Below are 27,698 nucleotides of genomic sequence, written 5' to 3' on the forward strand. Positions count from 1 at the left end.
TTGGTGACCTGCTGTAATGAACATAATGTGGTAGAACTGACATTGTGTGACTTTTCAGACTCGGGTAGCGGAGGCAGCACAGCTTCTTCCCAGAGGGTGAGCCTTCTCTTTCTGTGTGGTATCTCTCTGTCTCTGTCTCTCTCAGTATACATTATTTGGGGCCCTGAGCCAACATGTAAGAAATCCAGCTACTCAGAAGCTACCAGGCTGAAAAGTCCACATGGAGGAGAACGGCGCGTGGGCATAGAGACAGGTGCTCAGGGGTCCCTGCTGCTCCAGCCTCCGGAGTCTGAGATCTCCCAGTCCAGGCACCAGGCATGTGAGTAAGGAGCTTTCAGAGGATTCTTGCCCTCAAGCTGCCCCAGCTGCTGCCACGTGGAGCAGAGATGAGCTGTCCTGCTGCCCAAATTGCAGAGTCACGAGCAAAGTAAATGTTATGTTGTTGCTTTAAGTCACTAAGTTTGGAGGAGGTGTGTTCAGTAGTAACAGGAGATCAATGTATTCTTTCCTATTGCTTAGCAACACTAAGGAAATGGGACATAAGTAAATAAAATTTTGGCTTGTAGAGGAAAGGAGTATGACAGAGAATCCAGGATCACAATTGCATTAAAAGAGAGAACCGGATTAAAAATGTGGAAGTTAAATTACTTTCACCAGATTTTATTTGCAATAAATATGTCTGATCACAGAACCTTGGACGTTTTAATTTGGAAGGGATCTTAGGGCTCATGAAACTCAATCCATTTTTTTTTTAAGTGAGGCTCAAAGAGTCAACTGACTTGGGCAGGATTCCAGCGCCGGACTAGGGCCCAAACCTCCAAACTGTCCACTGACGGGCAGTATCTTTTTTCTCAAAGACATAGATAAATAAACCTCCCCAATTTAGCAAAAAACAAGGACAAAGTCAAATAAACCAATGTAACAGCAGGCAACAAAAGGACCCCACAGCCTACATGGCTATTTCTAAAAGTAATTGTCCTTGCTAAGCCTCTACCTGCCTGCCGTGTCCCCTACAGTTAAGTCCTTGATATGTAAAGGGAAGCAGCTGGAGAATTTGCAGTTCCAGCTCTTCAGGCCAAGAAGAGAATGAGTCTCCCCATCCTACTGTTATTTCATCACAAACGTCGTCAGCACATTTGCAAAGTGCTTACTGTGTGCTACCAATGGTGCTAAGTGTGTTTGCGCGCATCAAGTTTACTGAGGTGTAATTTACGTGGTACTACAAAGCAACCATATTAAAGGGGTAGTTAGCTCAATGAGTTTGACAAATGTATGACCTGTGTGGCCACTGCTGTGATCAAGGTACAGAACATTTCTATCCCCTCACGTCTAAAAATTTCCTTTATGCTCCTTTGCAGATAATCCCCTTTCCCTGTGCCCAGGCACGCCGAAATCCTTTCTATCAGTAGACGTTTTTTTTTTTTTTTTTTTTTTTTTGCCTGCTCTAGAATTTCATAGAGATAGAATCATGCCGTATGTAGTCTTTTGTGTCTGGCTTCTTTCACTCAGCATGTTTTCCAGATTCCTCCAGATAATTGTGTGTATAATAGTTTGTGGCGTTTTACTGTTAACTAGTACTCCGTTGTATAGCTGTACCGCAATCTGCTTATCTACTCCGTGATTGATGGATTTGGGAGTTGTTTCCAGTTTGGGGCAATTATGAATAAAGCTGCTATAAACATTCTCATAAAAGTCTTTTTGTGGACGTATGCTTTTATTTCTCTCAGGCAAACACCTAAAGATGGGTTATATGATAAGTATACATTTACTTCATAAGAAACTGTCAAAATGTTTTCCAAAGTAGTCGTATCATTTCACAGCCCTAACAGATATTTGTGAGGGTTCCAGGTGCTCCACAGATTAGTGCTCTAGTGGGTGTGCAGTGGTACCTCATTGTGGTGTTAATTTATATTTCCCCGGCAATTAGCGGTGTGAAAATTTTCTTATCTCTGTTTGCTACTTATATAACTTTTCTGTGTTCTTTTTCAAAATATGTGAAATTTATTTCAGTATACATAGGGCTTTAATTAATGAAATATTTTATAATACTGAAGAAATCATATGCCAAAGTGTGCAGCTGAAACTTGGCATACAATAATCAGTTATATTCCTGAATGTTTTGAGACAAAAGGAGTACTTAAACAACAGATGGTCAACACCCTGAGTTCGAGACATCACAGCACCAATGTATATTTTGTGTGAATATTGAAATATAAGAAAAATCTCAAAAAGAGATGAAATGTTAGGATGCTTTCATAATCATCTTAAGAAGTCTTTTTCGTCATTAGAATAAAGATGCCATGAAAAATGAAAATAAGCCTAAGAAAGTTTTTCGGCAGAAAAAATATAAAAATTCTTGAGAGCACAAAACAGGGTAAATGGGGAAAAAACCACCATGATAAACATGTTGAAGCAATTGATATACAGGCTTTATTTAGAGACAGGACTCTGTTAAAGCAAAGTAGGGAGTTCAACAAATCTTCTTCCCCCAAAAAACAGGTAGAACTGGAAAAACAATCAAAAACAACTATTTCAGGGCTCTGATAATCAACCAGGGACAAACAAGAAGTTGAGAAGTATTTATTCATGAAAATCTGCTAGAACTTTGGATGATAAAAGTGGAAGTCTACAGAGAATCTACAGCCCTTTTGCATGGAGCTGTTCCTCCCCCGAGCCCCCTCCAAAAGCTTGGTCAGCAAAGTAGTCTCACAAGGGCAGGCCTGCTCGTGAGAACCAGCAGCTTCACTGCTGGAGGGGGCTGACCTGATTTGGACAGAAGGCCAAAACCCATTCCTGGCAGCATTATCAGTAAAAGTATCACACCTGATAGAAGTGAATGGGGAATTCCCATAGCTTTGCTAACCTGAGTTTGTAGTCCCAGTTGTGGCAAGTGACAGACCAGTCAAAAATTTAACAGGGAGATGCTGGAAATGAGAGGACCATAGAAGGGATAGATAAGCTCTCCATACCTCCCTGGATGAATGGGGGACAATGCTCATCTTTACGGGGCACCCAAGAAGGTCCAGAGGAAAGTAAAGCCCAGGCAGACTGGAAAACTGCCGAACTTTGAATGCTTCCCTTAACATGCACACAGGTCTATCAGCAGAGGGTGGAAGCCTTATAGGCTCAAGGTTCTTGAGCACAACCTCTTATGAACAGTTCACTTACCTGTGAGCTATGCAGACGGAGGACAACCCCTAGGAAGCTAGGCAGAAAAACAAAGCAAGAATTTAAAAACAACTGGGCAGAGGCATCAGTGGCTGCATGTCCCAGGGAGATAGATTCTGCAGATTAAGTCCAAGTACGTTGCTAACAACCACCACCTCATGGAAAAAAATATAATCCAGAAATGTAACAATATATGGTCTAAAGTGTCAGTTTTCAGGAAAACATCACAAAATATTCAAAGTAACAGGAAAATGTGATCCATTCTCAGGAAAAAAGTCGGTAGAAACTGAGTGGACCCAGATGTTATATTTAGCACACGAAGGCTTCAAAGCAGTTCCTAGAATATATTTTAAAAATTAAACAAAAGTATGATGGCAATGACCCTCAAATAGGAATTCTCAGTAGAGAAACAGAAACAATAAAAAGGAACCAGTGGAAATTCTAGAATTTTAAAGCACAAAAACTGAAACAAAAATTTAATTAAATGGGTGATTTTGAGATGGCAGAATAAAGCATCAGTGAACTTTAAGATCAATCAATAGAAACTATCCCATCTGTATACTAGAGAGGAAAATAGATTGAAAAAATAATGAACAGAACTTCAGAGACCTATAACACAGCATTAAACACACCAATGTGTAATGGAAGTCCCAGAAGGAGAAGAAACAAATGACAGAAAACATACTTGAGGAAGTAATGGCTGAAAATGTCACAAATTTGCTGTAAAATATTAATCTACACATCCTGAGTAGATCAACAAACCCTGAGTAAAATAAACATAAAAGTCTCCAGCCCAGACATCATAGTTAAATTATTGAAAACTAAACAGAAACAGAAAATCTTAAAAGCAGCAAGAGAAAAACTCATTCTAAACTGGGGAACAACAATGCACTTAATGGCCCAATTCTTATCTGAAACAACGGAGGCCAGAAAGCAATGGAATGAAACAAAGTGATGAAAGAAAGTAGTCAACCATGAATTTTATATCTCAGAAATTAAGATGAAATAAAGGCATTCCCAGATAAACAAAGACTGAGAGAATTTATTGTTAGCAGAACAGCCTTAGAAGAAGTTCTATAGAAAATGAAAGGAAATGGGAATTCCCTGGCAGTCCAGTGGTTAGCACTCTGCACTTCCACTGCGGGGGACCTGGATTTGATCCAATCCCTCAACCCCTGGTCAGGGACCTAAGATCCTGCAAGCCACGTAGTGTGGCCCAAGAAAGAAGGAAAGAAAATGAAAGGAAATGAACCAATAAGGCAAATCCACAGGAAGAAATGAAGAACACTGGAAATGGCAATTGTGTAGGTAAATATAAAATCCATCTGCTTGTATAAAGCAGTAATTATAACATTATATTATTGGGTTTATAGCATTAATATAGATTTAATATATATGACAATAATAGCACAAAGGAGAGGGGAGGAAATGAAGCTATATAAGAATAAAGGTGCTATATCCTACTGAAATTAAGTCAATGTTAATATGAATTATATTGATAAATTAAGATGTATAATTTAATCCCTGGAGCAAACAATAAGAAAATAACTAAAAACAAAACAAAACAAAAACCTCCCAAATCAATAGAGGAATTAAAATGATATACCAAAAATGTTTGTTCAACCCAAAAGCTAGCAGTACAGGAAGAACAGAGGAATAAAAAAGATAAGAGCCATATTGAAAACAAAAAGCAAAATGACAGATGCGAATCCAATCGTATCAAAAATCACATTAGGGCTTCCTGGTGGCGCAGTGGTTGAGAGTCCACCTGCCGATGCAGGGGACGCGGGTTCGTGCCCCGGTCCAGGAAGATCCCACATGCCACGGAGCGGCTGGGCCTGTGAGCCATGGCCGCTGAGCCTGCGCGTCCGGAGCCTGTGCTCCGCAACGGGAGAGGCCACAACAGTGAGAGGCCTGTGTACCGCAAAAAAAAAAAAAAAAATCACATTAAGTAGTCCATTAAATAAACCAAACAGTTCAATGAAAATAGTGATATTATCAGATTAGATACAAAAGAAAGACTACAAGAGACATACTTCAAATTCAAAAAATACAGCTAGATTGAAAGTTAAAAAACGGAAAAGACATATTATACAAACTAAACAAAAGAGAGGTAGAGTGGCTATAGTAATTCATATTAAACAAAATAGACTCTTAGAAAATACATATTAGTAGAGAAAAACAGTGACATTTCATAATAAAAAGGTCACTACATCATGAAGATATAATTATTTTAAATGTATGTGCACCTAACAAGACCCTAAAATACAAAGAGCGAAAGCTGAGAGAATTGAAAGGCGATATAGACTATTCAATATTTATAGTTCAAAATTGCAAGACCCTTGATATTGATAGGACAAGTAGATGGAAAATTAATAAAGATACAGAAGATTTGGAAAACAGTTAACCGACATGATCTAACTGACATTTATAGAACACTTTACCCAACAGAAGCAAAATACGTTCTTTTAAGGGCTTGTGGGACATTCTCCAGGAGAGACCATATGATAGGCCTTAAAACAAGTTTCCATGACTGTAAAAGGATTGAAGTTACTCAAAGCATGTTTTCCAACTGCAATAACATTAAATTAGAAAGCAACAACAGAAATCTGAGAGTTCCCCAAATATCTGAAAATTAAACAACATATTTGTAAATAACCCAGATCAAAGAAGAGATCACAAGGGGAGTTAGAAACGATTTTGAACAGAATGAAGACAGCATATATAAAGCTTTATGGGATACAGCTAAGGAAGGGCTTAAAGGGAAAGTTACGGCTTTAAAGATGCATATTAAATGTGCTCACTGTCGAGAAAGACCATTGTTACAAACTAGAAAAAGTCTTACTGTATGAATAGGTCCTAGACTTCATTGGGTCAGTGTTGGTATCTCTTTGTCGAAGGTTTTTAAGACTTTAAACGTATATCATTGCATTTTGTATATATATTGATACATAACATATAACATAAAATGCTTTATCAAGATAATCACCACAGACACAAAATTCATTCTAGGACCCAACAAAGCCTTTGGTCACTGTTAACAAGGAAACAATACTATGACTATACTGGGTTTTTCTGTTTGGGGCTTCCCCTGGCTTATAAATTCCCAAGGACAAGGCGCTGGTGAGGCTGCACCCAAGGCCAGATTCCCTGCTGAGATTCAGTGGGGCTCCCTACTCCTCTGCCTCCTGGGCCGGATGACCTGAAACAAAGCCCTCTGAATAGCTCTTCTCTCTGGTCGCCCGGGCCCCTGGTTTGCCTTTTTAATTTCTTTGTAAAATACCCACTTTTCAAAGGGTGCCTGTTCCTGAAATAGACACCCATGGGAGGGCAGTGGGACGCGGTGTCACATCCACGGCTGCTATCTCAGTTCCCTTGACTGCTCCGTATTGTTCTTTCTCCCCGCTCAGCTGGCAGTCCTGGCTACGCCCAAGGCTTGATTGGTTTGCATTTATGGGGCTTATCTGCACCTGAGTCTATTCTTCCTCACCTTTGGGCTTCATTCTCTGCGTTGCCTGATCATCTTTCTTTGACACCATTGACCTCCAAAGGTCTCTCAGGGGATTCTAGGGCTGAGCCAGAATACAAGGGGAGACGTGTGGTTATCAGAGGTCCCAGACTGTGGGGGGAGGAGAGGAGAGGAAGCTGTCTTCTCAGATGTTCACTTATCAAGCCCAGTTTACAGGCCCGGGCAGCGGACCAGCTCCCTCTGCCTAAGTGCAGGGGGCCGGCTGCAAACCTAAGGCCCTGCCCGTCGCCACTTAAATGTCCTCATTGGTCTGTCCAGGTCACCCAGGGGAGAAGAAAGGTTATTACTTGCAGAGAGAGCACCAAGGAGGTGGGCTTTAGGAAACACAATTGAATTGTGAAGAATATTAATCAAAGAGGGTGTGAAAAACCAGAGTTGCTGATGTGAATGAGGCCAGGTCATCATGGGGGGGTGTGGAGGGAGGGGCGCCAGTGTCAGGGACAGCACAGGTGAGGGATAAGCATGACCGATGGGCATCAGAGGCGGGGCCAGTGAGAACTTGAGTCCTGGGCTCAGAACCAGGTCCGTGAGTCGCAATGGTGGGCAAGAGTGCCTCCGTCACATGGCGCCTGGTGTGTGCAACAGGGACAGATCATGTGGCTGAAGGTACGGAGTGGGCGTTCCTCTCCTTCATCCCCCACCTGAGTCCATCCAGTTCAGGTGTTGAGAGAAAGGCAGATACCTGTGGTTCGAGGGACTGGGCTGGGGGTTAGAGCATGACCTTGCCCTTAGTTGGCAAGCTCTCCCCCCTGTTTGGCTGCAGACAGACTGAGCCTGAGACATTGCAGGAAGTCTGAAGACTGCAGGTGAGTGGTCACTATTACTGTCCACAGTTTATAACTACTTCATCCTTTAAAGGCCTTTGTCTCGTTCTCTATGTTCAGTCAAGCATGTCTTTTTATAATCCCATCTTTTAGGAAGCTTTCAGGCTTAGAACAGCTCTCTCATCAGAATCATTGGAGCAGCATATTTATTTCATCCAAGCATGTACTGAGCGCCCACTGTGTGTATGCCATGCAAAGAGTAAGCCTTCTTGGGATGAGGAAGTGTGACAGTGGGAGACTTGGGGTTCCTCTCTGCCATTAGATGGGATCCGCTCTTGATCTTGTTTCCCTCACAGGCCCTCGGGGACCAGTGTGTGCTCAGCACACCTTTGCTGAGCTGGGTTGTCACCTGAGGACCCCGACGCCTGCTGCTAGTGCAGCAGGATTGGTGCGTTTTCTGAGGAGCCTGAATGTAATTGTGATTAGTTGTCAATGGTAATGATGTAACAGCACTTGTATCTAAGTGAAAGTAGGTGACAGAGTGGAGAGGAGTGGGAAGGGCGATATAGAAGAAGAAACGTTTTCCAAAGAACAGGGGTAATGGAGATAAAAGGTAGAGCTGGTTAAAGGGACAATGAGAGTAGCCAGCAGCCAGCCGACGTTAATTCACGAGCGTGAAGGGGCGTGAAGGGCAGCTGTGTTCCCAGGGGATAGATGGTCATCGCTGTGCTGTGCGCTCACAGGCTAAATGTACAGAAAGCACCCACCAGACGCCAAGTCTCTGTGTGCACGTTTGCGGTGTCGGTGGGCTCTGCAGTAGCTCAGGCAGAGCCACCCAGGGCTTCAGAGGGGACACAAAGACAAGTATAGTTGTTTCCTTGCAAGAAAGGTCACCAAAAATATTCCAAGCCTGAAATGCTTCGCACCAAGCCATCTGGCCACCCGGAGTGACCTGAGTATGGGGTTGGACCGTGCGTATCGTAGCAGTGCAGGTACTTGGGTTCTGGTTGGCCTCATCGGGGTGCACCCCCAAGCCGTTTCTTGGGATTTGGGGGCGATGTGACTTGTAGAGTCACTGAGGCAGGGCGTGAAGGGGAGGGTCGGGCAGAAGCAAGTGGGGAAGAAGGAACCCCATCTGCCCTCACCCATCGCATTGCATCCTGGAACATTGCCTGTCCTCTTGGCCCAAGCTGGTGAAGAACTGGGCTAAGAACAGAGTGAGTGTGGAGACGCTCCTTTTAACAGGTGTTAGGAGACAGATCTCCCCCCGTCCCTCACTGCCCGCACAGACAGGAGAAGGCAGCTTGTTCCACCGAAGGCTTCTGTGGCCTGAACCACTGAGGGGCCAACAAAGCAGCAGTGATGTGGTGGCGAGGCAGGGATGGAGCACACGTGAAGGCGCCTGTTCCGAGTCCTGAGTCTCCTCGTCCGTAAATGGGCTTAGTGCATCCCACCTGTGTGACACACGAGGTGGTGTGAGTGGGAAGTCTGCGTACAAAGTGCTGCAGCGTGTGTCCCCAGCACCCGGAGATCCCCGGGAGGGGCTGGGTCCCCGGCAAGCTGTGCGGCTGGTTCTTTGCCCCATTTATCCCGGCGCCGCAGCCACTGACACTCGCCCCTGCCCTGGGACCACCTGGCTCTGAGGAAGCGGGCCTCTCTGAGGAGCTCTCACGGCGCTCTATGTTTGTTCCTCTCCGGATGCTCCTTGTCCGGGGCAACCACACACACGATGCCATTTTGCAATTTATCTTCATTTTGTAGAGAAGAGCCTTCCCTCCTCTTCCCGGCTGGCATCTGCGGCCTGGCCGTGTCGGTCTTGGATGGCCCTGGGCTGCCTCGGCCTCAGAGCTGGCACGGCCTTGTTATGCCAGCTGGAGAAGGACGACACACCTGTGGGGTGCGAGGCGGGGTCTGGGAGGTGGCCGGACGGGGGTCCTAATGACTCGAGGTGACACAGGCTTGCCAGCACGACCTCACCTCTTCATCTCCCCAGGCAGGCTCTCCAGGCTCTGCAGAGGAGCTGGGGTGTTTGTGCAGCTGCCCCGGCCCCTGGGGCAATGCTCCGTCTCACCTGGGGTCACCCTTTCTGGCCTCCACGTGGAGTCTGTGCTCAAGTGCAGGCCCCTCTCAGGTCTCTGACTTACAGAATACTCAGGCTGCTCTCTTCTCTTCTCATTTCATGTTTGGACAAGGTATTGTTTTAAACAAGAAAACTGAGAAACAGATGGGCTGTGGTTTCCAGACTTCACATCTCCAACATCATGATAGAAACCAGGAGTCAACCCATCTGACGCTCTGGGACCTGTTCTGCATTTCTGACATTGGCAAAGTCCTCACAGAAGAGGCAGTGCCGGAGCTGCCAGCTGGGGAGCAGGCCGCGGCTCCCCGTCCCCTCCCAGCGCCACTGTCCCTTCAGCCAGAGAGCTCGGGACAGGGGCTGACTAAGCGTCACGTGCTGACCCACCATCTGGAGCAGGCGCCTGGAGCTGTTTTTCCAGGGGTGGTTGGTTACAGGAGGTGCTCAGTCACCAGTGGTCTCTGCCCCCGTCACCCCTGGAGGCCAGGCTCTTCTTTAGAATTGTGGGTTCAGCAGTGTGGGACTTAGGACCGTGTTTTTCTCTGTACAGAGTGGCCCTTTGAAGGATCCAGTCTGCATCCCACATCACATCGTCCCCTCAGAGGCGAAGAATGAATTGTTCCCAGCTGGCTGCTCAGCTACGTGTGACATAAAGTAACAAGCGACACGGGACTGCAGACGGACCCCAGAGACCAAGCTCTGCTCCCTCACGAGGGACCTGAGTAGAAAAGAAGTCTCGAGAACACGAGAAAACGTATTTAGAGAAAACATTCTGAACATTCGCCATGGACATGCTTGTAACAAGGAAAGCTTCTCAGAGTCACTCAGGGCTGCCAGGGGCTGGCTCATCGGGGGTCCCTGTGAAGCCCCCTCTCCTGTCAGAGGCATGGGGTCTGCAGGAGCGCTCCATGGAGCCCTTGTCCTTGCGAGTCATTTTTATTAGGAAAGGGTTCCCTGGTCACGTAAGATTGAAAGATGCTGCCTGCTCTGCTTGGAGATTCACAGTATACATTAATGACACCTAAGACAACTTTGAACTCAGTTTAACCCCATGCTTCCCAAATTTGTCTGATGGTAGAATGCTAATATTGCAAAATACCGTGGAACACATTTTGGGGAAAGCTGCTTTACTGGAAGATGTTACATGATGCCTGCAACTGGCAGTATCTCCTTTTCAAGCCAGGAAGTTAATATTCCTCAGGGATCGCGGCCTCGGTTCATTTGAATGGATGAGTGGTCCGTGCTGGCTCAGGGCTGGGTTTGCGACCCTCTCCTGCAGACTGGAAATTTGACGTGACATCCTTCAGAAGCATAGGGAATGGGGGATCTATAGCCTTTAAAAATTAACTTTCTCACATTGATGATAAAAACTTTAGGGTTACAAAAATAATGCAATTGTGCTCTGGGACTAAAAGGTTAATCGTGTTCAACAGTTTTCCATCAGGATCTGTTGCTCTGGAATGGCCACTTAGGAAGTCTGGATGGAGATATTGTTTTAAACGTCTGAGAGTCAGAGACCTTTTCTTCCACGGTTTCCCTTGTAACTCAGGCTCGTGCCTGTACCAGGCCCTCCATTCTAGATTGACTGAATGGAATCCATAGAGCTTAGCTTTATGTAGCGTCTGGGAACCAAGCGAGTGTGTAGTCCTTTGTGTGGGTCATTCCTGACTTACTTTCGCCTCTTGGGTTTTTGATGGACAAGAATTTATGACTTGAGGTTTGGAAATGCTTAGTCAGAGCCCCAAACCTTCCACAGAGTTCCTCTAGGCACTTCAGTTCTGGCCTCACTTACAAAGGTTTCCTATTCAGCACTTCACACATTTTCTTGGGAGCCTTGTTTCTGCAGGCACACAGCTCCATATTCTTGCCTCACCTGCTACTCTTCTGATAATTCATCACGTGAGCACTGTGGTTTCTCTCCTGGCTGCATTTTGCTGTGTGATATTCACACATTGCCCGACCTGGACCTCTAACCCAGCTTCAAAGCCCTGGTGGAACATTCTGTTCCCTTATAGTTACCCTTCATCTCAGCTAAGAAGTCTTGAAAACCTGTTCCAAGGGGTGAAACACAGGCTTACCTATGTTCTTCCTCTCCCAGCCCACTAACCGATTTCATGTCTGCTATAGATTTACCTTCAAAGGGGAACCAGGTGAAAGGGGGACGCGGAAGACCACGTTGAGTTCTGGGGCTGCTTCGGTTTCCCAGTCTTGATAAATTTACCGGCTAAGAAAACATTCCCCTCGGAGCCATCTCTGATGACCCCTCTGTGACACCTTTGGGGCTTGACAGCAAATCAATGACTCCCGAGGTCAAAGGAGTTCTGGCTTCAAAGGAAAGATGCCGGACATGGGTGCCTTTGCTGGCCGGTGTCCCCTCTCTCCTTACTTTTGATTGATTCTTATACACTGAAGGAGACAGAAAGTGCCCACCAGTCATCCCACAGGTCACCCCCAACACACGCTTGTAATTACAACGTGATCGCTTGCTGTCTGTGTGGCGCGTGCGTGCTGGACCCGACTTGAGGCTCCTTCCTTCCAGCCCCTTCCTTGAGGGCAGGTCCTGCAGAAGGGCACCATGTTATGTGCATTGAAGGGACTCAACAAAAGCCTTTTGACTAAATCTGGGTTTACATGATGTTTAAAAGAGAAACGTTAACTCCGCTCTTTTGTCTACATAATGTCACTTATTTTACGGATTATTTCCCCAGTCATCGCCAGCTGATGCACGTGGCAGCAGAGCCAATGTGCAGGGATGTGTTTGGGTGTGAGAAGCGTCCCAGCTTTCATTCTTTGGATGGATGGAACTTGTACAAAGTGGTGCTCATCCAGTGTGCTCATCCCTTCCCAGGAGCTGAGCTGGGATGGGCTTAGGTGGTCCTTAAAACTCTCACCCAACAGGATAACTGCAGAAACCACGGAATAATTTGCAAGGTGCATAGAAAAAGGGTTGCCTCAGATGTGCCCTCAGCACTCACCCGTATTTACATCGTGGAAGAAGAGTTTTGCTTCTTTCACAATGAACTCTATGTGTCTCTCCCTGGCTTTCTTTTTGCACGGGCCACTTCTCTTCCCTGGACCCAGCCGCTCTTCCTTTCTTTGCCCTCCTTTCCTCTGAAGGCCACCTGTGTATGCTGACTATCTCGATGGTACCCAGGGAAATACACACAGAAACCCTCCCAGAAATAACTTGGTAGATGCTGGTGCAAGGGGGACTGAGGTGTATCACAGTGCCAGGGACGTCCAGGGGGATTTCTCAATTTCTGAAAGTCCAGGATGGATGCATGGCTAGAAAAATTCCTAAATAAGAAACAAACAGGAAATGTCACCATGAGGTTCTCCTGCCTTGTCATTAAAATCTTCTGTTCTCCTGCCTGTTATCCCCAGCTTCGACATTGCCGTGGGCAAGGAGGGTGTGAGCCAGATTTTAAAATAATTGTGTAATTGACCACCTGGCCTTCATAACAGTACCTGGCCCTGGACCTTGTGTAAGACCTTAGGCAACTTTTTAAACCTGGGAGGTATATAGTCTGAAGGCAATTAGAATAGGTGTTAGCCAGAGCCACCTGGAAATGAGTTCTGACTCCCTTATGGGTGGCGGTCAAGAAGATACCTTGCAATGTAGCTTCTTCAGATCTGAGAGCTCATTGCGGGGCCTGGTGCCGAGGAAGAGGTTCTGGTTACATAAATATCTGGTTATTCTACAGTATTTTAATAACAACGACCCTTTACATTTTTTAATGCTTATTATGTGCCAGCCGTAGAGTTGGATGTCATGCTATAAAAAATGCAGCTCACGTGGAAGGTAATCCCACTGTCCTCCTCATTTAGCTGTGAGGAGACTGAGGCTTGGGGAGCGGGGCCAGCCTGTCCAAGGTCGTGCTGCCACTTGACCCCTGGCCAAGTCTGACCCAAAGCCCAGTCACTTCTGCTCTCTGCTCCACTGCCTCCTGGATGGTAACAGAGGGCAGGATGGGGAGGGGGTCATACGAGCTTCCTTGCTCTGGATTGGGGTGGAAAAAACCATGGCGTCAGGCACCCCGTTATTGGGTTTGGGCCCCAGCTCCAGGCGCTAAGGGGAAGCCTGAGTGAATGACCATGGTTGATAAGGGCAGTGATTCTGACAGGGTCTACACAGTTCTCTGAGAGCAATGCCTATCTCGTAGGGTCTTGTGGTTGAACAACAGAGTGTTTACAAAGTGCCTGACAAATACTAAATAAAAATAATGGTTAGTACGTGGATTTTTTTCCACTTATGAAAGTAGGTGTTGGAAATTTCAAGCCATTTCACAATGATAATTTCAACCATTTTTCTTCCCTTTCATTCTTCCCCAGATCATTTCTGGTCAAGATGGAAATTTGTCTTTCACGTTATTTAGGGCTCGGTTTCCTGAGTTCTTTTTACCCGGGACAGTCACGTTCTTTACACCGAACACAGCAACTTCTACAAGGGCAATTCCCTTCTGAGTATTTGTGGCGGTAAAAATGATGAATATTCATAGGGTAATAATGATTATAATAACGATTCCCACTTACTATTTAGTGCTAATGTGCTAAGCCCTTTTGCATGCATTTTCAATTAACTCTAAAATAATCCTATGAGATAAGTGTTATTCTACACATTCTACAGATTAGCAATGTCACCCACTTTCTCCAGGCACTCAGCGTCTGGTTTTGCCTGGTCACGGGTTGCTGGTAGGCACCCAAAACTGTGGGCGTCCTGGCACCTTCCCCATCTCTTCTGTAAAGCACGGTCCATTTGCTGGCAACCATTCCCAGGCACAGCGTCTGCCAACGCAGGGGTCTTCCCACCTTCTCCGCAGCGTATGTGGTATAGCCTTGTATCCGGGTGTCCTCAGACCCCCCGCCCATGTTCTCCGTAAACAGTTACTGGCACGTCCTTCCCTCCACCTTCCGTCCACTGGGACTGCTTGCCCACGAACTCATACTCATAAGCATGTCCTCTATCAGGAGGCATTAAAAGTCACAGGACACCTTGGCACAGGTCCTCAGAGTGCCAGTTGTACTCCAAGTGTGCGGACTCTAACCAGTTAAGTAATTTTAACCAGTCACATCCCACTTAAAGCGTGTTTCTAGGAAAACCTTCTGTAGAGTAGAATGCAACATTTACACACATTTAAAAATAATGCAGTCTGGAGGAGAATACGCCCCTAGACACCGACAGCCAACGTGCTCATGTGCCTCTAGCAGGTCCTTTGGTGGAAAAGGCTGAGAAGTTCCTGACCATGATATTTAGGGACACGTTTACAGTAGCCGCATGGGTGCAGGGTAAACAGCCAGGAGAGTCTCTGAGCCCGGCCTGATGGGAGCTGCCAGTGTGACAGATGGTATGTGTATGTTGAAAACCCAAACCAAGGCTGTTCTTCGGGCACCTGAATTCGTTTCCCTGGGGCGGCCATACCCAAATGCCACAGGCCAGGTGGCTTAAGCAACAGGAATTTATTCTTGCAGTACTGGAAGCTGGAGGTCTAAGGTCCAGATGTTGGCAGGTTTGCTTTCTCATGAGATCTTCTTCCGTGGCATGCAGAGGGCCGCCTTCTTAGTGTGTCCTCTCGTGGTCGTCCCTCTGTGTGTGCAAATTTCCTCTTCTTGTAAGGACACCAGTCCGAGTGGATCAGGACCCACCTTAACGGCCTCATTTTAACTTAGTCACCTTTTTTAAAGGCCCTAGTACAAAATACAGTCACATTCTGAGGTGCTGGGGGTTAGGACTTCAACATATGAATGTGGTGGGACACAGTTCAGCCCATGACAGCATTTAAGGCAGTGTCACAAACAAGGCGACACCTTAAGTGGGCTCTGAAGGAATAACAGGGGCTCGCTGGCCATGCAAGCAGATGCGGGTGAGGCTGGGTGGGGAAGGAGCCAGTCCAGACAGTGCCCTGTGTGTGTGCAAGCTCAGGAGGCCACGCGTTCTGGAGCCTGGGATGAGGGAAGGGGTGGATGGGGAGCCGTGACGGAGACCACCCCAGGCAGGGTGCCGAGCCAGCAGCCTTGAGGGGGCCGGTGATGGGGCCAGATGTGCACTGAGAAAGCTGGTCCTAGACATGCCGGAGCATGTGGTGTGGAGAGTGGGGGCGGTTAGAGGGTTGATCAGAGCCCCACGTGGGACTGGGTTCAGCAGGTTGAACCCAAAGTCTCTTTTTCAGACCTAACAGTTCCCTTCCGTGGCGTTGAAGACCACGTCCCTCATTCACGATGAGAAAATTACCGTAGCTGATATCTTGCAGAGTAAGTGTGTGTCAGGCAATGGTTTGAGCCCTTTACCAATATGAGCTTATTTAGCCTCCTCAATGATAATTCCCCCACTTTACAGACCAGAAAATCGAGGCCCACTGAGATCATATGGCCTCCCTAAGGCCAGAGGACTCCTGGGGCAGAGCCAGGCTGCAAGCTCAGGCAGGTTGACTCAGGAGCCCTTGCTCTTAACTCCTGCCCCGGCTTGTCTCTGCTGGGCAGCCAGCTACCTGCTGAATCCCTGCAGGCTGGTGGTGGGCTTTCTGTCCTGCCAGCTTCCAGGACATGGAGCCTGTTCCTCAGAACTCCCGAGGTTTTGTAATAAACGCCATTAGGTTGACTGAACATAGGTAAATCCTTTCCCAGGCTACTAGATTTGCTCTATGACACGTTCATAATTAATTGTTGCTGGTTGAATGTGCTCAGTGGGCTGAAGCTGGAGGTGGGATAAATAAGAGTCTGGCTCTGTCCTAAGGAGCTCACAGTCTAGACTCCAGAGTGCATGTGAAGGGTCCAGTTACTACAGTGGAGAAACAACTCTGGAACTCTCCATAAGAGAAAGCTGCACTCAGAGGGATGCTATTACAGGTGAGAAAGGGAACATCCTTTCCTTTCAGGAGGGGCTCACATCACATGCTCCAAGGCAGCATTACAGGGAGATGGCGGCAGAGGGAGGGACACACTTATTTATGGAACTTATCACTGGGGGGTCATGGCTGCGTGTACGGATGAGACATCTGGACACGTCTAAGCAATAGGCCTACAAGTGCCAAGGAAGCAAGATGGATTCATTCATTCATTCCACGCATATATTGATGGCCCACTATGTGCTAGGTGGTCTACTAAGTGGTGAGTGAGTATAAGATTAAACCATCTTTCAGGAATTCACTGCCATGGTCTCACCCTGCGGTGGGGATACGTCCTGTCATTAAGCATCAGAAAACCCTTCCTCTGTTTCCAGTCCTCAGAACCCACTTGGAAGATGGAGGCCTTTTAACAGGATTGGGTCTCCGTGTCCTCCCCACTCAGCCAGTGAGCCTTCTTCACGTTACATTCGGCATAAAATATCATAGGGAGAAGCTCTCCTGCTGTCCACGCTGACACATCACCTTGGTACTCGGGTCTGAATGAGCATCTCGAGACAAAGTGCATGCAGCCCATCAGTGACCCCCCTCACCTGAAACAAGATCCCCTGGACGTGTATAGAAACCGTAAGAGCTCATTGTCACAACCTTCCACCGTTCCCACCACCCTCAAAAGGCACTGACTGAGGGCTCTGGTTCCGGGAATCTTATACTCACCATTGCTCAGAGAAAGTCTCCCTCTTCTGTGTGTTTACAATGAGAGGAAGAGAAACTGAGGCTGCTGGACGCCAAGAGGAAACAGGCACAACTAAATAACAAACAGTGAACAAACACAAATAGTTAAGAACAAATATTGGCTTTGTACGAAAGCCGAGAGTGTAGGGGCCCTGTCACATTTACAGAAGGGAGCCTTGTTCCCACAGACCGGGGCCACCTCCTTGTCCCAGCCTCCCCGGACTTGGCAGGGATTGAAAGTCCCCGAGGAAGCTGGGTACGACCTGCAATGCACCATTTTGGAAAGGGTAGCAGGTGTGAGGGGCTCCTGGACCTTTGTGGAGAAGTCACGAGGGGCTGGAGTTGTCACCTGCAAAGTCCCTTCCATCCTCGGGTCCTCTGTATTGGCTTTCTACCATCTGTCTTTTGCAGTGGAGACAGAGTTAGTTAATTGCCCTCACTTTTCCCACTGCTCTGCCTCGGTGGGGAGGGATAACCAGGAATAACTGATTCACACAGCCCCAGAGAGAAGGAGCTGCAGAGAAAAACTTGCCTTGGACAAACAGCCTGCTGTCCACCAAGCAAAACACGCGGACATTTGGAAATATCTAAATGATCGGCGGGCATTCTTCAGTTTTAGTTCTCATGCAACAAGTGCTTTTTGTGAGGGGTCCACCGTGCATATGTTTAGCATCAGGGAGACTTGGCCAGAAACAAGTGTGTGTGCGTGTGTGTGCATGTCTGTGTGCGTAAGCATGCGTGTGTATATATGCGGCTGTCTGGGTGTGAGTCTGTGTGTAATATGAGTGTGTGAGACAGCATGTGGGAAGGTGTGCATGTATGAGTTTTATGTGTGAGTGTATATGAGTGTATGTGAATATGCCAGTTTGTCAGTTTGTGAAAGTGAGTGCAGGCGTGTGTGAGCTGAGTGTGTGTATGTGTGTGCGTGCACACCCAGAAACACATGTCCATGTGTCTGAGGGCTCTTGGAAAACAAGACCCTGGATTCCAGCTGGTGATATGGGCAGTATTTCCTGAAATTGCTTCTGACTCATAAGCCCTCTAAGACCAGCTAAAATAATACAAAACAATTCAAATATGCAGAGACTTGGGTTTGCTTTCTTTTGGTTAGTTTACATAAGGGAAGTTGTTATTGAAAAGGGAATTTATCCGAAGGTTTCCTGAGTGCAGCCCTGTCCTGACTCAGGGTGGCTTTTGCTTGCCTGGGCTGCTGGCCTGCATCAGGCTGTATGTGACAGCTGCAGTCGTAACCAATTTTGCTCAGAGCTCAAGGTTACAGAGCATCTGCCTGACCTCATCGCCGTTTTCATGCCATGGCATGAGCATATAATGGGAATCACAGCAAGCTGGAATCAGGAGTCCGAGTGACCTGGGGAAGGTCAGCGAAGCTCTTGGAGCCCAGCCCGGTCCCTGACCAACCTGGGATCCACACCATCTGCCTTTCCTGCCTCGGAAACGCATGAAGAAAGATGAGAAGCACATTGAAAAAGGCGCCAACCTTGTTACTTGGTGATCATCTTTTGATACTGAGCAGTAAAGTCAAGTGACTCTGAAAGTCGGCCTCTGTGGTCTCTGATGACCAGTCTGAATTTCCTTAGGTTTCTACGGCTCCTTGCACTGTAGCCACCTACGAAAGGAGAGAGAAAAGGAATATTCTCTCTTGTACGGACTGTCCCAATCCACTGATTCAGAATAAGCCTTTATGTTCCACTATCTCTAAATAAAGTTTGATTTGAAAAATGCCTGAACCTCTCTCTTTGTGCTCCTGTCTTGGCCTCTGTCCTTCCTGCAGGGGATGGCCTGTCCCCCACACATTAGAGCCACCTCCCCCTCCTTTGCCTGGGGAAGCCACAGTGCATCCCCCTGGGGTGGGAACACAGCATCACACGGTCCAGATCCCCGGCTGGATACACACCCCGACTCCACCCCCGCAGCCTTTGCAGTTCTCTCCTTGGAAGGGAGAGTGAGGCCTGGGTTCCAGGCAGATCTAGGCAGACAGGAATTCCACCGTGGATGCCAGCTTAGATTTCCTCTCTTCAAAGGGTACACACTGCGGGCACAGATCATCTCTTTGGAAGTTTAGATCAAAGAAATAAGAGTCAAAGATAAAAGCCGTTCTCTCGTGCCTGTGATGAGAGCCAGCAGAATCCCATTGTCACTGCCCTAATTTTTTCTTCACCTCTTAGCCATGTCCCTCCCTGACTTTAGAAACCTTCCCTGTATTGAGTGAATGTTCACGGGGCCCCTCTCTGTGTGAGGTAGGGCTTAAAGGAGAGGCTGCAAACAAGACACACAGGCCGTGCCCTCATGGGGCTGCAGACAAACAGGAAAGGAAGACACGAGCCACGAACTAGGGTGAAATATCACGTGTTACGAACGGGGTGTGCATGTGGCTGTGAGTACAGCACTCAGGGATTTCACCTTCTCTAGGCGTCAGGGTCGCCATCCTTGGCAAGATGACTTCAGGTGAAATTTGGGGGGCCTGCAGTGTAAGCTCCACGAGGACTGTCCCCAGAGGGTGCCTTACGTAGCAAATGCCCCCTAAATATTTGTTGAAGGGATGACAGAGGAGTTAACAAAAGGGGATGGCTCTGTGGAGGAGATGCCAGGCCGAGAGAACTTTGCATCTGACGGCCACGTGCTCAGCCCAGCAAAAGAGGTCCTCATGGCCGCGCTGGAGAGAGCAGCACAGGGAGCTGGGGGGAGCCTAGGAGCCAAAGCTCCACCAGGAGGCAGAGACCAACTGGCCATCTCCAACCTTGTTGAGGAGTTTGGGCTTATTCAGGGGTCATAGGGAGCCAATACACGCTTTGAGGTGCCACGACGCTCAGACAGGTACTGCCCATGTTGAAGTGGGTCCTTCTGAAACTCTAATGGTCCGTGGAACCACATGGGCATCTTGTTAAAACGCAGATTATTCAGTAGCTGGAGCCTGGGGTTCTGCGCCAGCTCTGAGGGCCTATGCTGCTGGTTCTAGGGATTGCACTTTGAGAAGCAGAGGTACAAGATGCTGTGGAAATGTTGGCTTCCTGACCACGTAATGACCGATATCCCTTCATGATGGAGGATGTGTGAAGTTCTGTGGTTCATTTTGGTACAAAGGATAATCGCATCTCAGAAGTGGCATGGATCTTCATCCTGACGCACCTAACCTTAATAACTCCTGTTTCCAGGAGGAAGGGGAGCCCGTCACTGGGGACATCGTCTGCCGCTGGTGACCAAGTTTAATAGCAGCAGCAGTGGGTCTGGACCCCAGGTTTCCCTGAGTATCAGCTAAAAATCCTTTCTCCTTTACTAAACTAGCTCCATTTTTCACATGGCCTTTCGCCTACTGTGTCCCACCAGGATATGGGTGGAGGCCGGCTGCGCCTAGAACAGGCCGTCAGCTCAAATCGGAGAGGATTCTGGCCACCGCCCGAGTCCTGGAGGATTAACTGCAGTGCTCTGTGGCCTTGGAGCCAGGCCAGCCCAGAAAATTTCCCAAGCCCAGATTAGCCACAGCCTGAGATATGCTCACAGTAACACTCTCATGGTCCTTCTCCTTTCTGGATTTTAATGAGTTCAGGAGCCCGCCCATCAGGTGATGCCCTGGTGCCCAGAGTGAATGACCAATGCTCCAGCCACCAGGGTGGGTCCTGGGAAGACCTACAGTGGTGGAAGGTAACCTGTGGTGCTATAGTGGGGGGCAGGTATAGAATATTCCTCCAGCTGAAAATATTCCTCACTTGCTTGTCCTTGTTCGGTCCATTTCCACCACCAGTTATTCATTCTTCAGTTTAAGCACTGCCTCACTGTCCATTCGGGGGTTTTTTTTTTTTGGTTTTTTTTGCGATACACAGGCCTCTCACCGCTGTGGCCTCTCCCGTTGCCGAGCACAGGCTCCGGACGCGCAGGCTCAGTGGCCATGGCTCACGGGCCCAGCCGCTCCGCGGCATGTGGGATCCTCCCGGAACGGGGCACGAACCCGTGTCCCCTGGATCGGCAGGTGGACTCTCAACCACTGCGCCACCAGGGAAGCCCCCAACTCTGTGTTTGACCTCCAGAAGCTTCCTATTTTTGATGGCTCCTAATCAAAGCTGGTGGTGATGTAAGGAACTGGAGTGAAACCAGGCTTTCAGGTTCCAGGTGGAGTTTACAGTGAAGATATGAGTAATACCTGACACTTGCACGTGCCTCTCTGTCCCACAGACAGTATGAATCCCTGGAAAACCATGTGTGCTACCTTCAGGGTGGGGCAGAGGTGAGCCCAAGGTCAAGGACAGAAGGTACAGGATTTCTGAACAGAAATGAAAATGCACTTTGGTTCCATAATACCGCCCATAGTCCCTTGAAATGATGCTGTGTCACCTTCAGAGCATCACCACACGTGTCTTTTCTTTTTTCTTTAAGATTTTTTTGATGTGGACCAATTTTAAAGTCCTTATTGAATTTGTTACAATATTGCTTCTGTTTTATGTTTTGTATTTTCGGCCACGAGGCATGCGCGATCTTAGCTCCCCGACCGGGGATCGAACCTGCACCCCCTGCATTGGAAGGTGAAGTCTTAACCACTGGACCGCCAGGGAAGTCCCATGTGTCTTATCTTTATGTCAACAGTTATGCTGTCAGAAAAGAAGGCAAGTATTCTACAATGGCATAAAGGCCACTGAGGGATGTGTGACCCCCTGAATTCATGTTTCTGAGCGCCACGCTGAAGTGGCTTTAGAAGCCGAATTTTAACTGTCTGTAGGGGTGGGTGGGCTTGCCTTTGAGAAATTCGGAGGACTTCATAATAGAGTTGGTGGGTTACATAGATGGCTGAATTTGATCTTTAAGAGGGTGGGAGCTGCTTCCCGGTCATACGGGCATCCCTCTCGGTGCCCATCGCAGTGCTTTGCACCTATTATGTTCTTTTTTTAAAAAAAATAAATTTATTTATTTTATTTATTTATTTTTGGCTGCATTGGGTCTTCGTTGCTGTGCTTGGACTTCCTCTAGTTGAGGCGAGCGGGGGCTACTCTGTCGCGGTGCTTGGGCTTCTCATTGTGGTGGCTTCTCTTGTTGCGGAGCATGGGCTCTAGGTGCGTGGGCTTCAGTAGTTGTGGCACGCGGGCTCAGTAGTTGTGGCACACAGGCTTAGTTGCTCTGTGGCATGTGGGATCTTCCCAGACCAGGGCTCGAACCCATGTCCCCTGCATTGGCAGGCGGATTTTTAACCACTTCACCACCAGGGAAGTCCCTGTACGTATTATGTTCTTAACAAATGTTGGCAGAAGTTTAATGGTGGGGGAAATAGTCATAGACATGGCATCTGAGCAAGGCCTCTTTAAATGAACAGGATTTTAGGAGACAAGGCCTGGGGTGGAAGGTATCCCAGAAGGAAGAGCTATGAAAAGCAAAGGCATGGACGGGGGTTTCCAGGGATTGGAGATGAATCCTCCTGTTGGCTTGGAATATAGAGTGTGTATCAGGAAGAACTGGGGACAGGATTATAAAAATGAGGTCGAATCATATTGGGGAGGACCTTGAATTTAGGGATTCGTGTAGTTCAGAAGCAGTGGGGAAATGTGGAACCCATGTCTACATGTGTTTGGGGTACAAGGTAGGCTAACAAAATGTCAGATGGGATTTATTTCCACACTACTAACACACCTTTTTTTTTTTCACGCCTAAATCTTTTTTATTTTTATATTATTGGTTCCAATTCATCCTTCTCTCTCTTTTTTTTAATTTTATTGAAGTATAGTTGATTTACAATATTGTGTTTAGTTTCAGGTATAAAACAAAGTGATTCAGTTATATATATATATATATATATATATATATATATATATATATTCTTTTTCAGGTTCTTTCCCCATATAGGTTATTACAAAATATTGAGTACAGTTCCCTGTGCTATACAATATATCCTTGTTGTTTATCTATTTTCTATATAGTAGTGTGTAATGTTAATCCCACCCTCCTAATTTATCCCTCCCTTCCCCTTTCCGCTATGGTAACCTTAAGTTTGTTTTCTATGTCTGTGTAAGCCACCTTCTTAATGCCAGAACAAAGCAATTTGGGAGGATGCGTGTAAACCCAACAACCCCTAAAGCCTTGACGTTGCCTAAACCGTAATCAGCAGCCCTCCCCTTGGGAAATCTCTAATCCTCACATCAACGATCACCTTAGCGGTACTGGGCCCTACATTTTTATCTCCAGCCCATCCTCTCTGGAGCTTATGATTCCAGAAGCTATCTGAGCATCGCCCCCCGGATGTCCAGTAAGTGCCTCACCTCCGACTTCTGCTGCTGTAGACCCAGTGTTTCCCCTGATCCTCTTCTCATATCTCCTGTCCTGGTTCAGTGTATTCACCTGATCACCTAAATCAGAGACTGGGGGTCACTTTTACCCTCACGCATCTGAACAAGAGCCTCGGGGTCCCGTTTGTCAGATATGGCCCCTTTCCTACGCTGGAGAAGTTTGCGGTAGAAATGTTTTGCCTTTTCTTTTTCACATTTCCCTATGCGTGGGATTTCTCCCAATCCAGCCAGCTACGATCTTCTATCTCTAAAGCGGTAGTGGGGAGGGACATTCTATCATAACAAGAAAATGGAGAAAAGGGGTCAGTGTTCAGTGTCTGACTACCAACCTAGGATTTCTGTTCTAATAAGACTAGCCTTCAAAGCAGGATTCGTTGGGAGAAACACCTTTTTTCTACATTCCTTAAAATACCAATAACATATCAAGAGTCAGCTCTGGGGGGCTAAATCTTGAACTTGCCATAAGTCAAGGCTAGAGAAGTCTCAGGATCCTAAAGAAAGTTCCCTCCTTCTATGAGAGGAAAGAAAGCCCAACCCTTGTGTCCAGTGAGGAGTGGGAAGGGGGAGACGGCCTGAGAGGTCAGCCAGACCCATGTGTCCTGACTTCTCCCCAGCAGGCTGAAGCCCCAGAGGGTGGGGTCAGTAGAGGAGTGGAGGGAAAGGCGTGAGGCCCCGAGGGCTGTGCCCACCCCTCACTGAGAGCCCCGCGTGGCCCTGCGCCGGCAGGGAAGCCACAGCAGAGTAAGGACGCCCCGTGCCGCAGTGGGCAGTGAGCGTGCCTGGGGTATTGCTCCCGGGCATCGCCTCCTCTGTGACGGGGAGGGAGGCAGAAACCCCTGTGTGCTGTGCGGGTTGCAGGCCATCAGGGGGAAAGATGGAAGATGTGGCACAAGAAGCAAGGGGGCTGGTCAGACAGGGACATCTCCAGGCCCGCCTGAGTCAAGTGAGCAGAACAGAGGCAGGTGGGGCAGCCAGCAGCAGAGGCAGCTGGGCTCTCAGTGCTCAGGGAGGAGAGGAACGCTGCCAGGCACCCAGAGAGCCTGGAGCCCGGAGGGAGACCCGCGGGTCCCAGCCTTCCAGGACACCCAGACCCATGTCGGGAGAGGCCAAGCCGTGGAGCGGATGCCTGAGGACAGAACTTTACCTGAGAGACTCAGTGACCCCAGTGAGACTGTTGGAACCGGAGGAGACCAGAATACTCTCGATTACAAGGGAATCTTATCTGGCAACAAAGAGCACTGAAGAGCTGACACGCTGCAGTGCAGACACCCTCGAAACCTTCATGTTCAGTGGAAGAAGCCAGTCATTAAAAGAGCACACTTGCAGTTTATTGCCTTTGGTTGGAGACTAAAGATCACTGGAGGAAACACCCCTTTGCAATCCCCCCTGTCTGCAACGAGGAAACTGTTAGCTACACTGTACGAATCCTCTGTGTGAGGACTCAAAGGAAAAGCGCTTTGGCCTTAGATTCAGGAACGTTGTTCTTCTCCTGAACAACTGGCTGACGTTTATCTTATAAGCATTGTGACACGTGTAAAGGATACTTCCCTGCTGGTGTTGACTGCTGGGTAGCTGAGAGCCAGATTCGTGATCCATCCCTTGTCACTCACTTCTCCTTATTTAAACACGTGCATACACGTGCACACACACACAGGCACACACATAGACACAGGCACACACACAGACACACACAATGTGCTCATCTCATGCCTGCCTCCAGTTTTGGTCCCTACCCTAGGCTCTTTTTCTCTTTGTTGTCTGCTTCTGGTTTTTAGTATCTTCCTGTGTTCTGTGTGTGTGTACGGAACCATTCTGTTTTGGAGTAAGTAGCATAGAAATCAGACCTCCAGAACATCTCCTGAACCTGCCCCCGTGGCTCAGGCCTTCCTGCAGCCCTGTGGGTTGTTGTCCGTAGGCTCCTAAGTGTTCCCCCAGACTCGTGTCTCATTTCTGTGCATTCAGGCTCCACACTGCTGCTAAAAACATCTTTTCACAATTGCCTCTCTTCATAAATCTTCCATGTCACCCCCTTGGTTTTAAAATGGGGCCACGTGTCCCAGGTGGGCACGACCCAGGTGTCAGCACCTGACCCGGCCGGCCTCCCACCTCCTTCAAGGCCAGCCCTTCCTGTCCCTGCACTTTGCGCTCTTTCCCCCTTTCTCTTGGCCTCTGCGTGTCTCTCTTCCCTCTGGATGCCTGTGTCCCCCAGTCTCTCTGAGGAAATCTCGCTCATCTGAAGCCCCCGCGTCTGCACCCCAGAATCACTTGGAGTCGCTTCTGCTTGACTGTAACCACCCCTGTGGTCGATGGGCGCCTTAGAGCAGGGACGCTCTTCATCTTTGCATCGTTGGTCCTTAGTGCTGGGTTTGGTTTATAGTAATGACGGTTGAATTAATTTTATATGTAGAAGTTGATGGCTTACAAATAATATCACCTTTTCTCTCTTTTCCACTGAATTCGGAACACTGGAGACTGATGCTGAAATCAAACAGGGGACGAGACCAAAATACCAGCTTTACTGCTGGTGAAGTTAGAAGCTGCAGCATAGATGCCGGTCAAACCAGGTCTCCTAGGGCTTTGCTCCAAGACCATTGTTGGGATGAGTCAGCTGGGGACAGCTGGGTTTTCTAGAGCAGATCTGTTTACCCAGAATCACCTCCTCACTCCTCGAGGCAGAGACAACCCCCCAGACTCACCCCCCAGGTTGGGCTTGGGCCAGGGCCAGGGCCACATGCGCTGGCGCTGTGGATGCTGCGCTGGGTGGACGCAGCTGCTCTGGGGACACACCCATCCCAGAGAGACGCCTGGAGGAGCCCAGCCTCTCACTCAGCTCCTCATTCCCAATCCACCTGTTGGGTAAGTCGCTCCTCCACCAAGAGAGGGGACGTGGGGGAGAGGAATGTATTCCCTCAGCACCTTCCCAAGGTGGAGTTTCTGTTTGTGGGCCCAGAGGACAGAACCGAGGGAGAGAGGGTGTTAGGCAGGGTCTTATAATTAACACAAAGCATTTCTTACTGATCTGAGCAGAAATGACGACTGGGACGTACTGAGCATTACTGTGAATCCTGCTGGGTGGGAAAATGACATTATGGTCATTTTAGAAAAAATGGTGTTTTATTTAATTTTTATTAGAGTATAGTTGATTTACAATGTTGTGTTATGTTAGTTTCAGGTGTACAGCAAAGTGAATCAGTTATACATATACATATAGCCACTCTTTTTTTTTTTTTTCAATTCTTTTCCCATATAGGCCATTACAGAGGATTGAGTAGAGTTCCCTGTGCAATACAGCGGGTTCTTATTACTTATCTATTTTATATACAGTAGTGTGTAGATGTCAATCCCAGTCTCCTAATTTGTCCCTCCACCGCCCCCCCTTATCCCCTGGTAACCGTCAGTTTGTTTTCTACATCTGTGACTCTACTTCTGTTTTGTAAATAAGTTCATTTGTACCCCTTTTTTTTAGATTCCACATATAAGCGATATCATATGATATTTGTCTTTCTCTGTCTGACTTACTTCACTCAGTATGACAATCTCTAGGTCCATCCACATTGCTGTAATGGCATTATTTTGCTCTTTTTTATGGCTGAGTAATATTCCATTGCATATATGTACCACATCTTTATCCAGTCCTGTGTTGATGGACATTTAGGTTGCTTCCATGTCCTGTTCCATGTTCCACTATTGTAAATAGTGCTGCAATGAACATTGGGGTGTATGTATTTTTGAATTAGAGTTTTCTCCAGATATATGCCCAGGAATGGGATTTCTGGGTCATATGGTAGTTCTGTTTTTAGTCTTTTAAGGCACCTCCATACTGTTCTCCATAGTGGCTGTATCAATTTACATTCCCCCCAACAGTGTAGGAGGGTTCCCTTGTCTCCACACCCTATCAGTTAGAAATGCACATTGAGATATGTACGGGGGGAACAATATGGTATCTTAGATTTATTTTAAAATACTTCAGCCAAAACCAAAAACGAAATAAGAGGTGAGGGGAGGAGCAGAAATGGGTGAAATAATCAGCTAAATATTGATAACACAGGGGTCCATTATGCTATTCCCTTCGATTTTCTGAATGCTTGAAACGTTCCACAACAAAGTTTTATATGAAAGGATATTGGGGAGCTCAGGGAATCTCTGAGTTGTCTACCAAACCAGGATGGGAGGTAGGGCATCCAGGAGTGACACCCCAAGCCATCCACAGGAGGGTGACCGACAGAGGCAGCCTCTGGGTCCCCCACTACTGCCGTGTCCAGGAACCAGATGCAGCGGTAACCTCCGTCCTCTGCAGCCAGA

At 47.5% G+C, this 27,698-nt stretch overlaps 1 long non-coding RNA gene across 26 annotated transcripts in view; it reads left to right on the top strand.

The window, feature by feature from the left end:
- The window catches only part of LOC115844432 (uncharacterized), a 326,879-nt gene that overhangs the window by 229,673 nt on the left and 69,508 nt on the right, over nt 1–27,698 (top strand). The window contains exon 5 of one of the 26 annotated variants that reach the window (XR_011377654.1): nt 21,590–21,728. The exons of the other annotated variants lie outside the window; for them this stretch is intronic. This is a non-coding gene — a long non-coding RNA (uncharacterized lncRNA). The remainder of the gene's footprint in view (nt 1–21,589; nt 21,729–27,698) is intronic. 26 annotated transcript variants of the gene reach the window in all.

This window comes from Globicephala melas, chromosome 8, assembly GCF_963455315.2.
Source record: "Globicephala melas chromosome 8, mGloMel1.2, whole genome shotgun sequence".
NCBI classification, from domain to species: Eukaryota; Metazoa; Chordata; class Mammalia; order Artiodactyla; family Delphinidae; genus Globicephala; species Globicephala melas.